This window comes from Henckelia pumila, chromosome 4, assembly GCF_033568475.1.
Source record: "Henckelia pumila isolate YLH828 chromosome 4, ASM3356847v2, whole genome shotgun sequence".
Classification (NCBI taxonomy): Eukaryota; Viridiplantae; Streptophyta; class Magnoliopsida; order Lamiales; family Gesneriaceae; genus Henckelia; species Henckelia pumila.
In genome coordinates, this window is record NC_133123.1 from 153,132,264 (window position 1) to 153,145,940 (window position 13,677).

The following is a 13,677-nucleotide window of genomic DNA, read 5'->3' on the forward strand; positions in this document are numbered from 1 at the left end:
GGTCGAACCGGTCAAAACCGGTCGAACCGGCCAAGAACCGGTCCCAAGAACTGGCCAGAAAACCAGTTGAACCGGTTTTCGAATTTTTTTATATTTTTTTTAAAATTGTTTTTTTAATTTTAAAATCTTAATTTAATATTTTATTATATATATACACATGATTATTTGAAATTTGTACTTCGTTAAAAATATTAATTTTCTATTATTTTATTTTTTAATTAATTAATTTATTTTTAAAAATATAGTATATATAACAATAATTAATATTTTGAATATATTTATATAGTTATTTATTTTTTAAACTATGATAAATATATTTTTGTTTATTTATATACATCTTTTAGATTTTTAAAATTTAAAAGATATTATTAATTATATTATATTATATAAACGGTTTTCGGTCCGACCGTCCGGTTAAAACGGTCGAACCGGTTGGACCTTTTTTTTAAGGTAGACCGGTTCGATCACCGGTCCGGTTATGAAAATATTGCAATCAATAATAAAAAAATGGAAGTTATAGAATTAAATAACTTCAATTAAGATGGAATGTGGGAAATTAATACATCTAATCAATTATTACACCCAATCAATTGTCTTGTGTATTTTCTCATTTTGTCCCTATCATTTTTATAATTTTACTTTTATAACCCTCATTAACATCTCATTCATATGGAACAAAATGATAAACATGTATATACACAATGCAAAAATTTTGCCCTTACATTCATACTTTTATAGTAGGTTATTCAATCGTCGATTGAATATTAATAAAATAATATTACAAAAATTTATATTAGAATCTTGCAAATACATGGATGAAATGAAAAAAAAAAAATCATATAATAACATATAAAATTTATGTATGATACTTTTTTAGATAATTTGACAAAATCAATAGTAAAAAATGGAAGTTATAGAATTAAATAACTTCTATTAAGGTGAAAGTTAAACGTGAGAAATTATTACACCCAATCAATTGTCTTGTGTATTTTCTCATTTGTGTTCTTATCTTTCTTGTAATTTTAATTATATAACCCTCATTAACATATCATTCATATGAAACAAAAAAATAAATATGTATATACATAATGCAAAAATTTTAACCATACATCCATATTTTATAGTAGGTAAAAGATTAGTGAAAATTGTTCAAAAATACCCAATGCAAACATGTTTTGCTCTGCACTTCCTAGCAACTTTTTTGTACCATAATTTTTGTAATTTATACCACATTTTGTATGGTTTTGTACCACATTTTATGACTAGAAATCCCAAAACAAAAAATGTTTGTATTTGAAGATTTTTGAGCAAATTGCACAGAGAATTAATGCATTTATGTCGAATTTTGAAAAATTATTTCTGACTGGACTCAATTATTGGGATACTTTTATAGTAATAATTGTGGGCCAACGCAGAAAGTTGAACTTTTTTTTTGACAGCAAACTTGTAAATTTATTAAGATGGAGAAATATAATCGATTACAAGATTTACAAGCCATTTCGGAAAACTTTTTATTTTTATTTTTTAAATGAAGATAAAAGTTGACTTTACTACAGAGAGAAACCAACAGATTGATTTTGGCCACTGAGGTATCAGTAATGGCAGCTTATGCATCTCTTCTTTCTCTCGCAAATACTATTGACCAGTTATTGCAACACCCAAAGCTCCAAATAGATGTTCTTAACAAAGCCCAGAACGATTCTTTGCTTCATAATATCACTTTCCTGCAAGAATTTCTCGAGGATTTTTCGCCAGTAAGCGGGGACGAGATTCAGGCATTGGAGGAACAAATTTCAAGATCAGCATATGCAGCAGAAGATATCATTGAGAGCCGCGTGGTGGATCATATTCTCCCAATTTCTGAACCCGAAAGGAGAACGAGGGGGATGTTTAGTAATTTCGACCAATTTTTCAAGAAAATGGGCCTCCCAAGTGTATTGAGGAGCTTCACTTTGTTCAGTCGAGATTTGCAGAAAGTAATTGATGAATTCGATTCTATGAAGATAGACGTGATGAAGATTAAAGAAACTCAAGGGATAAAAATCGTGCAGCAGCCAAGAAACAGTGCGCCGGCTGGTTCTTTCGTACAAGATGCTTCCAAAAGCAAGAATACTATGGTGGGATTTGATGAAGATTTGATTCAACTAATGGAGACACTCACTGGAGACGAATCAAATCTCCAGATTATTCCTATTGTCGGGATGGGTGGCATTGGAAAGACTACCCTGGCAAAAAATGTTTTCGACAATCCAGTAATTGTGAACCACTTTGATCTTCATGCTTGGGCTACAATATCTCAACAATACAGTGTCCACGAAATTCTTCTTGGCCTATTAAATAATATTCGAGTTCTTGCGGGAGGAGGCAAAGAAATCGCTCGAGAGAATGATGAGGAATTAGGATTACGTTTGCATAGAAGTTTGTTTGGTAGAAGATATTTCATTGTGATGGATGACATGTGGAGTATTGAGGTTTGGGATGGGATAAAGAGGTTTTTTCCGGATAATAACAATGGTAGTCGAGTGATGGTCACTACGAGACTAACGAATGTGGCCAATGGTTTTCATTCATGTGCCCCTCATCAACTACATTTTCTAGACGATAAGGTGTTTGGAAAAGTTGGGTTTTGTTTTGTGATAAGGTGTTTGGAAAAGAAAGTTGTCCTCCCGAGTTCGAGGAAGTAGGCAAGACAATTGTGAGAAATTGTGGAGCACTTCCTCTAGCCATTGTTGTTATAAGTGGACTTCTTGCAAAGTCTAGTCGAACGATTGAATATTGGGAATACGTTGCTAATCATACACATACGGCATTGAATATGGGAGGTGATGGGGTCTGTTTTGAGATATTGTCTTTAAGTTATAAGCACTTACCTGTTCATCTAAAACCATGTTTCCTTTATATGGCGATATTTCGGGAAGACAGTAGGATTAAAATTTCAAAGCTCTTTAAACTATGGGTAGCGGATGGGATTCTTAAACCGAAAAGATGTAGAAGTTTGGAGGAAATTGCAGAGGACAATTTAAAAGATCTGATAGATAGAAATCTGATTCAGGTTCATGATTACGGGTCTAGGAACAGAATCAAAACTTGCGCCATTCATGATCTCTTAAGAGACCTATGCCTCAGGGAAGCTCAAAAGGAGAAATTTATTTGTGTCAATATGAGGCATAACCTCAACAATCAAAGCAGAATCATCGACAATGATGAAGAGTTGTGTCAAGAACAGGTCAAAATCCACATCAACAAAGCTGCTTATTTGTTCTAGTCTGCTAAGAGTACTCAGAACGGATGGTCTGTATTCCTGCAAAGTAATCCCACAACTAGTTAATTCGAGATACATTGATTTGGCGATTTCATCCCATCTAATGCCATGGAGTCCTCTGGAATCTATATCCCTACTATGGAATCTGCAGAGTATCACCATCTCTGGTTATTATCTAACTGATGAGGCAATAAATCTACCAGCTGAAATATGGGAAATGCCACAACTCAGGCATCTAAAAACGGTACGTGCAGACTTTTGTTTGCCTGATCCTCAGAGCACCAAAGCCAAAACAATGTGCTGAAAAACCTGCAAACACTTTATACCACGAGGAATCTGAGGTGTACGGATGAGGTTGTTGGTAGAATCCCAAACTTAAAGAAACTGGGAATCACTTTCAGGTGGGAAAGTAGATGGGATGAGCCTGAAGTTTACAATCTCACCCCTTTACGCAATCTCGAAACATTTTTTTTAGACGGTGAGTTTGATGTGGGGGAAAATGTCTGCTTTCCAAGGTCGCTAAAGAAGTTAACTTTAACAGGGTGCAACATGTCTTGGGAAGATTTGACGGTGGTTGGCGCAATGCCTCAACTTGAAGTTCTGAATTTGTTATATGATGCAGTCATAGGGGTTGAATGGAATCCTGTGGAAGGACAATTCCTCGAATTGAAGTCATTAATAATTTGTAAGACAAATCTTCAGAAGTGGATAGCAGACAGCTCTCACTTCCCAAGCCTTGAGAAGCTTCAACTCGAATTTGTTGCATGCTTGGAGGAAATCCCATTTGGTATTGGAGAAATACCAACACTTGGATCAATTTCAGTAGTACAATGTGGTGCATCAGTCAATTCTTCTGCAAGGAAGATACAAAAGGACCAACAAAACCTTGGAAATTACGACCTTCAGGTAGTCGTGAAAGGGCTTACGTTGCGGCCACTTCAAAGGACCAGAACCTTCTATGGTGATAACATGATGAATTTCCAATTGGACGTAAGTTATAAATAAATTATTCTTATTTTGGTATACCAAATATATAATACATAAATTGTTTTTTTTTTAAATACTATTTAGAAATACGTGCTTCAGAACATTTTATTTGTATTCAATTAGACATCCTATTGAATTAATGAAGATGTTCATGTTTTGAAAAATACTATTTCAATCTCAATGCAGATCTAGAAGCCTCAACTGCTCTTAGCTTTTCGCCCCAAATCCGTCTTTCTCGTTCTTGTTGGAGACAATCTTGTTGTATCCTCGTGCATTTGGCAGCTTCTGGACCGATTTCGAGGTAATTTCTCATGTTTCTTTTTTAAAAAAACAAAATTCTTCTATGTCCAGAGGTGAGTCTATACTTCTGAGCAAATTTTTTTTGTTTATTCGTTAAAGTGAAAGTGAGTAATGAATGATGACTGATACAACCATAACAATACATGTATTTATAAGGAAAAAAATAATAAGTTACCTAATATAATTATAAGATGTCCTGGACTAGGACTCTTCATCCATTGGTCCATTTATAAATTTATCTCTATCTCGTGAATATTTGAAAAGATTCAGGCTTATCTCATATATATCAGAGTCCTATTTGAACTCGAAAAAGATGCATGCGGCCTATTAGGCCCAGCCCAGGTCGGCCCATAAAATACCAGACTGGTCATATCTGGTAGACCGATTATAAACGGGCTCGGGTTGAAATATTTTCTCGGGGTAACAATAGTACCTCCCGAACTGGTCTAAAACAAGAATGAGTTTAGACCAAGATTGTAGACCGGACCCCGAGCTCAAATAAAGAGCTGTATATAACAATTGATGTTGCCGAGCGGATCGGACTTTTAAGATAACCACGAGTTGCGTGGGATTACATGATGCCGAGCTTGGTCGGGCTTTGGAGAATACCACTGACGTGGATTTATGATGCCACTGATGTGGACTTTTTGATGCCACTAAAGTGGGCTTTTGATGCCACTGATGTGGGCTTTTGATGTCGGACCTGCCCGGGCTTTGAAACCACTGATGTGGGCCACTGACGTGGGCTTTGAGTGCCAGACCTGTCTGGGCTTTGAAACCACTGATGTGGGCTTTTGATGCCGAACCTGCCCGGGCTTTGAAACCACTGATGTAACGTCCGAGAATTTGCTACGTAAACCCGCATGCATAACTAGGGGATTTAATAATTTTAAAATAATGTGAAAATGTGTTAAATTATGTTTATGAGTGATTATTTAAATTATGTGATTTATTTGCATGTTTTAAATATTTTTAATCGGCATTTAAATCTGTATGAAGTGATTTATGAATTTATTTGAGAAAGTTTATTTTATGATCGCGTAGGCGGGACCGTGGACGGACGAGATGTTGTTTTCACCCAAAATATTTTATGAGATTTTTAGGAGCCTTAAAATATTATTTTAAGATATAATTTGAAGAAAATTATGGTATTTAGATATATATTTATTTATGTGCTAGTTTTTACCCAAAATAAGTTATTTTAATGACTTTTATTAACCTTTAAAAATCTCATATTTTATTATTTCGATATTATTAAGTTTTTAGCAAATTATCATGTATTTTTTTAAGTTTAAATTATAGTAATTATCTATCCAAAGTATTTATTTAAATATTTAACCTAGACTACCCAAATATTATCCTAAGATATTCTACCCTAATTCCTCCCTAACCTCACGTAAACTCCCTAGCCGCCTCCCTCAACCTTTCTCCATCATCTTCATCATTCCAGCAATATTTTTCACAGCCCCATAGCCGATCTTTTAAGATTTTATATTGGTTTGGAGATCCGTTCGTCCCGGCGAGCCCGATACGCGTCGATTTCAACGTTTTGTCCAAATCTTCAACAAGGCACGTCTCGAATCCATTCTTGGCCACCATTTAAATCATATTACAAATATTTTATGCTTACAAGATCTGTTATTGCATGTGTTTTGATCTAGAAAAGAAAACATTAAAGTTCATGCATGTTCCTCACGTTTTTGCACTTCATGGCTCGGTTTTGCACTATTTCTGGACATGTCTTGGGTTCGAACTGCTGGCTGATCGTTCATGGGTCTAGGTGGGTTCCTAAGGGTTGGTTTTGGCTAGGTGGTTCACGGCTGGAAGGGCTGGAGCCATCCTGGATTCGGCCATATCTTCTGATGCGCAGCAGGTCGCGTAGGTTGAGCGAGGTTGGGAGATTTGCTCGTTCTCGGTCCACAGAGCGTATTTTAGGGTGATTCCAGTTAGGTTAGAACCCCAAGACCTTGGGAAAGGTTTTCCAGGTGGTTCTCCGGCCGGTGCTGGCCGGAGATTGGCGGCCGAACGGCCGGAAGTGGCTGCTCGCGTTCTGCGCGTGAGCAGAAACTAGGTCTAGAGTGTTTTGGTTCGTTCTTCTTCCACAGACCTTGGTTTGAGGTCAAATTTGTTGGGTTAGAACCGTTTGGGTGTTGGCTAAGTATGAGAGGTGGTTTCACGGCCAAAGGTGGCTTGAGCAGGCGGCACGATCAGATTTTCTGAAGCCGCTCAGGGCTGCCTCGAGTTGGGCTTAGGGAGAGGTAAGCTAGGGTTGTGTCTTGTGTTTTGGCAGGCCGGGCTCCGCTTTTCGAGTCCGGGTCGGGTCTAAAATATAATGGGTCGAGTTAGTTTGGTCCGGGTCTGAGTTATATTAGTTGAACTCAGATATTTTTATTTTAAATTAAATAAGAGATTTAGTTAATAATTAATGGGTTTGGGCTTGACTTAATTAATTAATTACACTAATTTAATATTAATTTTGGGCTTAAATAATTAATGAAGTGAGCCCACTAATTTGTCATGGGCCGTATGATCCATGAGAATTATTGGGCCAAGTTGTGTCGGGTTTAGTAATTATCAGTCAAATTTATAAGTTAATGGTTAGTTAATAATTTTATTAATTTAACTTTAAGTTAATAAGTTGATGAGCCTAAATTATGTTTTTAGTGAGCCCATGAGTTTTTCATGGGCCTGGGGGCCCATGAACTTAATGGGCCAGGTCAGGTTGGGCTTTTGGGTTTTTGAGTCAGTCTAGAAATTTATGGGTTTAAGTTAAGTGGTCAACAGCTCGAACATGTCATTGGAAAATAAAATGTCCGTAAATATAGATTTAATTCATGCATGTATTTTATTAGCTATATAAGTAAGATTTTTAAGAAAATAAATTAAATATATATTTACGGACAAACTTTCATGAAATAAAGAAATAAAGAGAATTTTAAGTTCATGCATCATGTAAGAATTTTTATGATAAGTTTAATTAAATGCATGTTAAGAAAAATATATTTTTATGGAAGTTGAAGTGAAGGTGGAAAGTGATGTGGTTGGATGCCGGGATTCCTGGGCCCGGTGACCTTCCTAATGATGTATAAGTATGATGAGCTTATGGATCCAGCTGAGAGGGCTGGTGAGTGGCAGCACAGAGGTGGAAACCCCACCGCCGCGTACGTTGGTTTATAGATTGATCAATCGCTCAGTATGATGCCACCGACATGGATACGACCTGTTGAGAACTAAGAAATCATGATATGTTATTTTTACGAAAATTATAAAGTATGATGAATTATGTTATAGCATGATGATTTAGAAGTATGATTATTTATTTATGTTTATATGCATATAATTTTAAGATCATGCACGTATAATTATTATTCACGTATTTCATATGATGTGTGCTTGTGTGTGGTTTCATTTTGTTATGTAATGATAGAACGCGCTGAGCCTCTAGGCTCACTAGATTTAAATGGTGCAGGTGAGCAGAATATTAATGAAGTTAATGTGTTCCCGACTGGCGGCGAGGGCGTATGAGTATCCAGGCGGCTAGAACCCGTGACCATTGCTCTAAGATGAATTTTTGTTGAGACTAGAACATTTATTTTCGCATATGTTTTATTATTATAGATTTTCCGTATATGCATGAATTTTAGATTTAAGTATTTATTTTCTAAGTTTTCATTAATCTTGGTGAAAAAAATATTATTTAGGAATTTTATTATGACAATCTTATGAATGATTATTTAGTAATTAATTTTAAGTATTTAATTGCATGCGAGTACTTTTATTGTATTTATTGTGTATATGTATTTTAAATTAAGTAAAATTATTTTTTAGTACGATATATATATGTATGGGCATATATATATTTATAATTATTATTTTATAGTTAGAGAGTTATTTTAAAAATAAAAAAAATTCACTAGAAGTTCTAGGATGTTTCAACTGATGTTGGCCACTGACGTGGGCTTTGAGTGCCAGACCTGTATGAGCTTTGAAACCACTGATGTGGGCCACTGACGTGAGCTTTGTGTGCCGGACCTGCCCGGGCTTTGATTACCACTGATGTGGGCCACTGTTGTGGGCTTTGTGTGCCGGACCTGCCCGGGCTTTGTAAACCACTGATGTGGGCCACTGACGTGGGCTTTGTGTGCCGGACCTGCCCGAGCTTTGTAAACCACTGATGTGGGCCACTGACGTGGGCTTTGTGTGCCGGACCTGCCCGGGCTTTGTAAACCACTGATGTGGGCCACTGACGTGGGCTTTGAGTGCCGGACCTGTCTGGGCTTTGTAAACCACTGATGTGGGCCACTGACGTGGGCTTTGTGTGCCGGACCTGCCCGGGCTTTGTAAACCACTGAATGTGGGCCACTGACGTGGGCTTTGAGTGCCAGACTTGCCTGGACTTTGTAAACCACTTATGTGGGCCACAGATGTGGGCTTTGTGTGCCGGACCTGCCCGGGCTTTGTAAACCACTGATGTGGGCCACTGATGTGGGCTTTGAGTGCCAGACCTGCCTGGGCTTTGAAACCACTGATGTGGGCTTTTGATGCCGAACCTGCCCGGGCTTTGAAACCACTGATGTGGGCCACTGACGTGGGCTTTGAGTGCCAGACCTGCCTGGGCTTTGAAACCACTGATGTGGGCCACTGACGTGGGCTTTGTGTGCCGGACCTGCCTGGACTTTGTAAACCATTGAATGTGGGCCACTGAGGTGGACTTTGAGTGCCAGACATGTCTGGGCTTTGTAAACCACTGATGTGGGCCACTGACGTGGGCTTTGAGTACCACCGGAGTGGGTTTATAGTGACGGACCTGCCCGGACTTATAAAGTGTTGAGCCATGGATTGAACCTTAGTGCAAGGTTGCATGCCCATATGATGTAATTGCGTCTTACTGCGAGATTGCACACCCATATGATGTAATTGGGCCTTACTGCGAGATTGCACGCCCATATGATGTAATTGGGTCTTACTGCGAGATTGCACGCCCATATGATGTAATTGGGCCTTACTGCGAAATTGAACGCCCATATGATGTAATTGGGCCTTACAGCGTGATTGCATGTCCATATGATATAAAATAACCCAAACAAAAATACATGGGAAGAGAAGTCCAACAAATTTGTTCACAAAAAAACAAACATGTAATTTTGATAGTAGAAGATGCATCATAATATTATTAATAATGATAATAAATAAAAATTTAATTATTTAATTCAAACATAAAGATGATTGAAATACTTATCTCGTTCATGCGTTGTCGATGACATGACTTTGGATGTATAGCAAGATAACATCTTCTATTCTTTGATCAAAGAACCGACTTGATTTAGGGATCAAAAATTGATCTCCACCGTTCAGATCCTAGAAAACATATTAATAAATATGTCTGGAAAATTTGAACCCGATACGACGGTTCAATTAATTCTTATGATTTTTGCAAGTTTTTGATATGCAAGCCATGCGAAAAACACATAGAAGCTGTGTGAGCGAGCAGCGTCTGTTCGGCGGTACAGATCTGATCCTACAAGATACCAATCACGATCTCCACCATTCAGATCCTAGAAAACATATTAATAAACATGTCTGCAAAATTTGAACCCGATCCGACGGTTCAATTAATTCAATTGATTTTTTCAAGTTTCTGATGTGCAAGCCATGCAAAAAACACATAGAAGCTGTGTGAGCGAGCAGCGTCTGTTCGGCGGTCCAGATCTGATTCTACAAGATATCAATCACGATCTCCAACATTCAGATTCTAGAAAACATATTAATAAACATGTCTGCAAAATTTGAACCCGATCCGACGGTTCAATTAATTCTTATGATTTTTTCAAGTTTCTGATGTGCAAGCCATGCAAAAAACACATAGAAGCTGTGTGAGCGAGCAGCGTCTGTTCGGCGGTCCAGATGTGATTCTACAAGATACCAATCACGATCTCCACCGTTCAGATTCTAGAAAACATATTGATAAACATGTCTGCAAAATTTGAACCCGATCCGACGGATCAATTAATTCTTATGATTTTTTCAAGTTTCTGATGTGCAAGCCATGCAAAAAACACATTGAAGCTGTGTGAGCGAGCAGCGTCTGTTCGGCGGTCCAGATCTGATTCTAAAAGATACCAATCACGATCTCCACCGTTCAGATTCTATAAAACATATTAATAAGCATGTCTGCAAAATTTGAACCCGATCCGACGGTTCAATTAATTCTTATGATTTTTTCAAATATTCTGCTATGAAAGTCATGCGAAGAACACATAGAAGCTGTGCGAGCGAGCAGCGTCTGTTCGGCGGTCTAGATCTGATTATACAAGCATCCAATCACGATCTTCACCGTTCAGATCCTAGAAAACATATTAATAAATATGTCTGCAAAATTTGAGCCCGATCCGACGGTTCAATTAATTTCTATGATTTTCGCAAGTTGCTGATGCGCAAGCCATGCGAGAATCCGAAATTTTTTTCTTCTTCTCTTTTCTTGTACTCATCATCTTAACACTTTGTTTTCAAATTCCCACAGACGGCGCCAATTGATGATGTCGAAATTTTACCTCGGGTTCGGTCTGGTAGAATGGATCCTCCAAATCTTTTATGAAACATGTCGGGTCGGGTATCAATGAAATCTGCGCAAGAAACAACTAGGTCCGGGGGTGCGCCGAAAGTGTTTTCGGCGTGACCCCTCCGATGCCTAAGTCAGTGTCTTGAAGGCAGAGAGTATGATTAATATGAAAACTAGGAGATATGAGTGCGTGAAAGTGAAAGTGAGTAATGAATAATGAATGATGATTGATACAACCATAACAATACCTGTATTTATAGGGAAAAAATAATAAGTTACCTAATATAATTATAAGATGTCCTGGACTAGGACTCTTCATCCATTGGTCCCTTTATAAATTTATCTCTATCTCGTGAATATTTGAAAAGATTCAGGCTTATCTCATATATATCAGAGTCCTACTTGAACTCGAAAAAGATGCATGCGGCCTATTAGGCCCAGCCCAGGTTGGCCCATAAAATACCAGACTGGTCATATCTGGTAGACCCATTATAAACGGGCTCGGGTTGAAATATTTTCTCGGGGTAACAGATTTATTTAGTTATTCTCGTTCCAGTGGTGTTTTTTTTTTTTTTACTTATTATTCTCGTTCCAGTGTGTGTTTAGATGTGCCTAAAAAAATAGAATTTGGAATTGGATTTGGATTTAGAATTGGAATTGAATTTTAAATACACGGAATTGAAATTTCATTATGGTGTTTGGCAAAAAGCTAAAATATATTTTAGAATTTGATATTATAAATTTTATATAAATGATATTTTATATAAAAAAAAATTTGAAGAATACTTAAAATTTATAACTATTTTATATAAATGTAATATTAAAAATAATTTTATTAGTTTTGTAAACCTCAATCCCATGAAATTCCAGATCCCATCAAATATCAATACTGTTTTGAAATCTCTTTTTGCCAAACACTAAAATGATATTTCCAATTCCAAATCCCATCAAAGCCCATGCAATTCCGTGATTCGTATTTTGTTTGGTATTTGAATTCTTGTGAACCTATTGATTGATATTCGACGCTCAAATTTTTATACTAACATATATTCTTCTCTTTGTGAAATATCATTTCCCTGAGGTTTTCAATATGTTGTTTATGATGTTGTTCCAGCCTCTTTCCATCTTGACAAATTAAAGGTCATATATTATTTCTTGCCTTAATTGCATCTCGGCCAATCAAAAATGGAAACCGAAATGCATAATTTCAAGTGGAGTTGATTTTATCTGTCAATGCTAATCTCATTCAATATTAACGGAGCTTGAATTTTGACTATTTTGCTCTTAATATTTATGTTCACAAAATGAGATTGGAGCGTTGACATAATCTGTTTTGAAAGGCCTGGTTTTGATTATGTCTGTTTCAATACTGAAATTAGTATCATAGGTTATACTATCCCATAAATAACTTCAATATTTTTCAGTCAACTTCCGTAGAAACTTCAGTAGAAACTTTGGTAGCTGTCATTAAAAGTTTAAATTTAAGAGATTTGAAAGACAATAGAGGTCCTCATTTGGTTTGATATGTGTCTGCAGACTAGACAAACATAGCAAGACAGGGTAATTATCCTTTAAGCGGCATGTTGCAAATCCATTTATTACATTTTACATTTTTTGCTGCTACTTGTGATTGCTAATAATTCAACTGACACTGGGAAAATTATATGATTGTTTTTCAATTTTATGGCATGTGCTGTAATATTCATCATTGTGCTCAATTGTCCCCATTGTTTAACTTGGCAGAAAAATGAAAGAGCCCAAGTCTGAGAGAGCGCTCCATGTGCGCATGGAAGCACCTGCTCTGTGTCACATTTGATCTATATATAAAGGAAATCTCGTGTACAAATGTATGATTTTTTGTCGTACTATTGGAGTTCTTTGTTGATTTCTGTTTGATGGTGTATGGTATACATGATACTGATCTTTAATGGCCTTTCGTGAGTTCACTTCTGAGTTTTGTAGTTCAAAAGGAAATTTTAGATTCAGATTTTGAAAGATAGTATCATAAAATGTTGTTGGGTCTAGCCCCAATGGAGACTGTTGGCACAATCTTACAAGATATACATATCCCGAACTTGGTCTGTGCTATGTATCTCTTATGAAGGTTATATTATTATATGCATATCGTTAGCGTTTGTCTTTGTTCTAGCTTATGTGTCCATTTATATTTCTTTGTAAACAAGTGTACGGTAATAGGGAAAGCATTCAAGATTGGGACGCATAAACTAGGAACAACTTTTACTGAAAAAGGGATTAATCTCTTGTGACTCTGCTACCTATGGCAATTCAATTTACCACAGAGCCCTAACAACAAATCTTTAACACAAATCTGTGTGTGTGTGTGTGTGTGCAAGATCATTTCCGATTTGTTGGTTGAATGCAATTTATTCAAATTGGCTCCTAAGTTTTCACCGGTTTCACTTATACACCTCTTCTAATGATCAATATTTCAATCAATTTAGTTGAATACTTTATCTGCTTTTTTTCACTTTATGTTTTTTTTCCAATGAGTTTTACATGCTTGTTGCTTTTAACGCAGTTTCTGTTGTCATCTCCTTTCAATATTTCT

At 36.6% G+C, this 13,677-nt stretch overlaps 1 pseudogene; it reads left to right on the forward strand.

The window, feature by feature from the left end:
- The first annotated feature begins 1,548 nt into the window (after window positions 1-1,548).
- LOC140863636 (putative late blight resistance protein homolog R1A-3) lies at window positions 1,549-13,138 on the forward strand (annotated as a pseudogene).
- The last annotated feature ends 539 nt before the right edge of the window (window positions 13,139-13,677 follow it).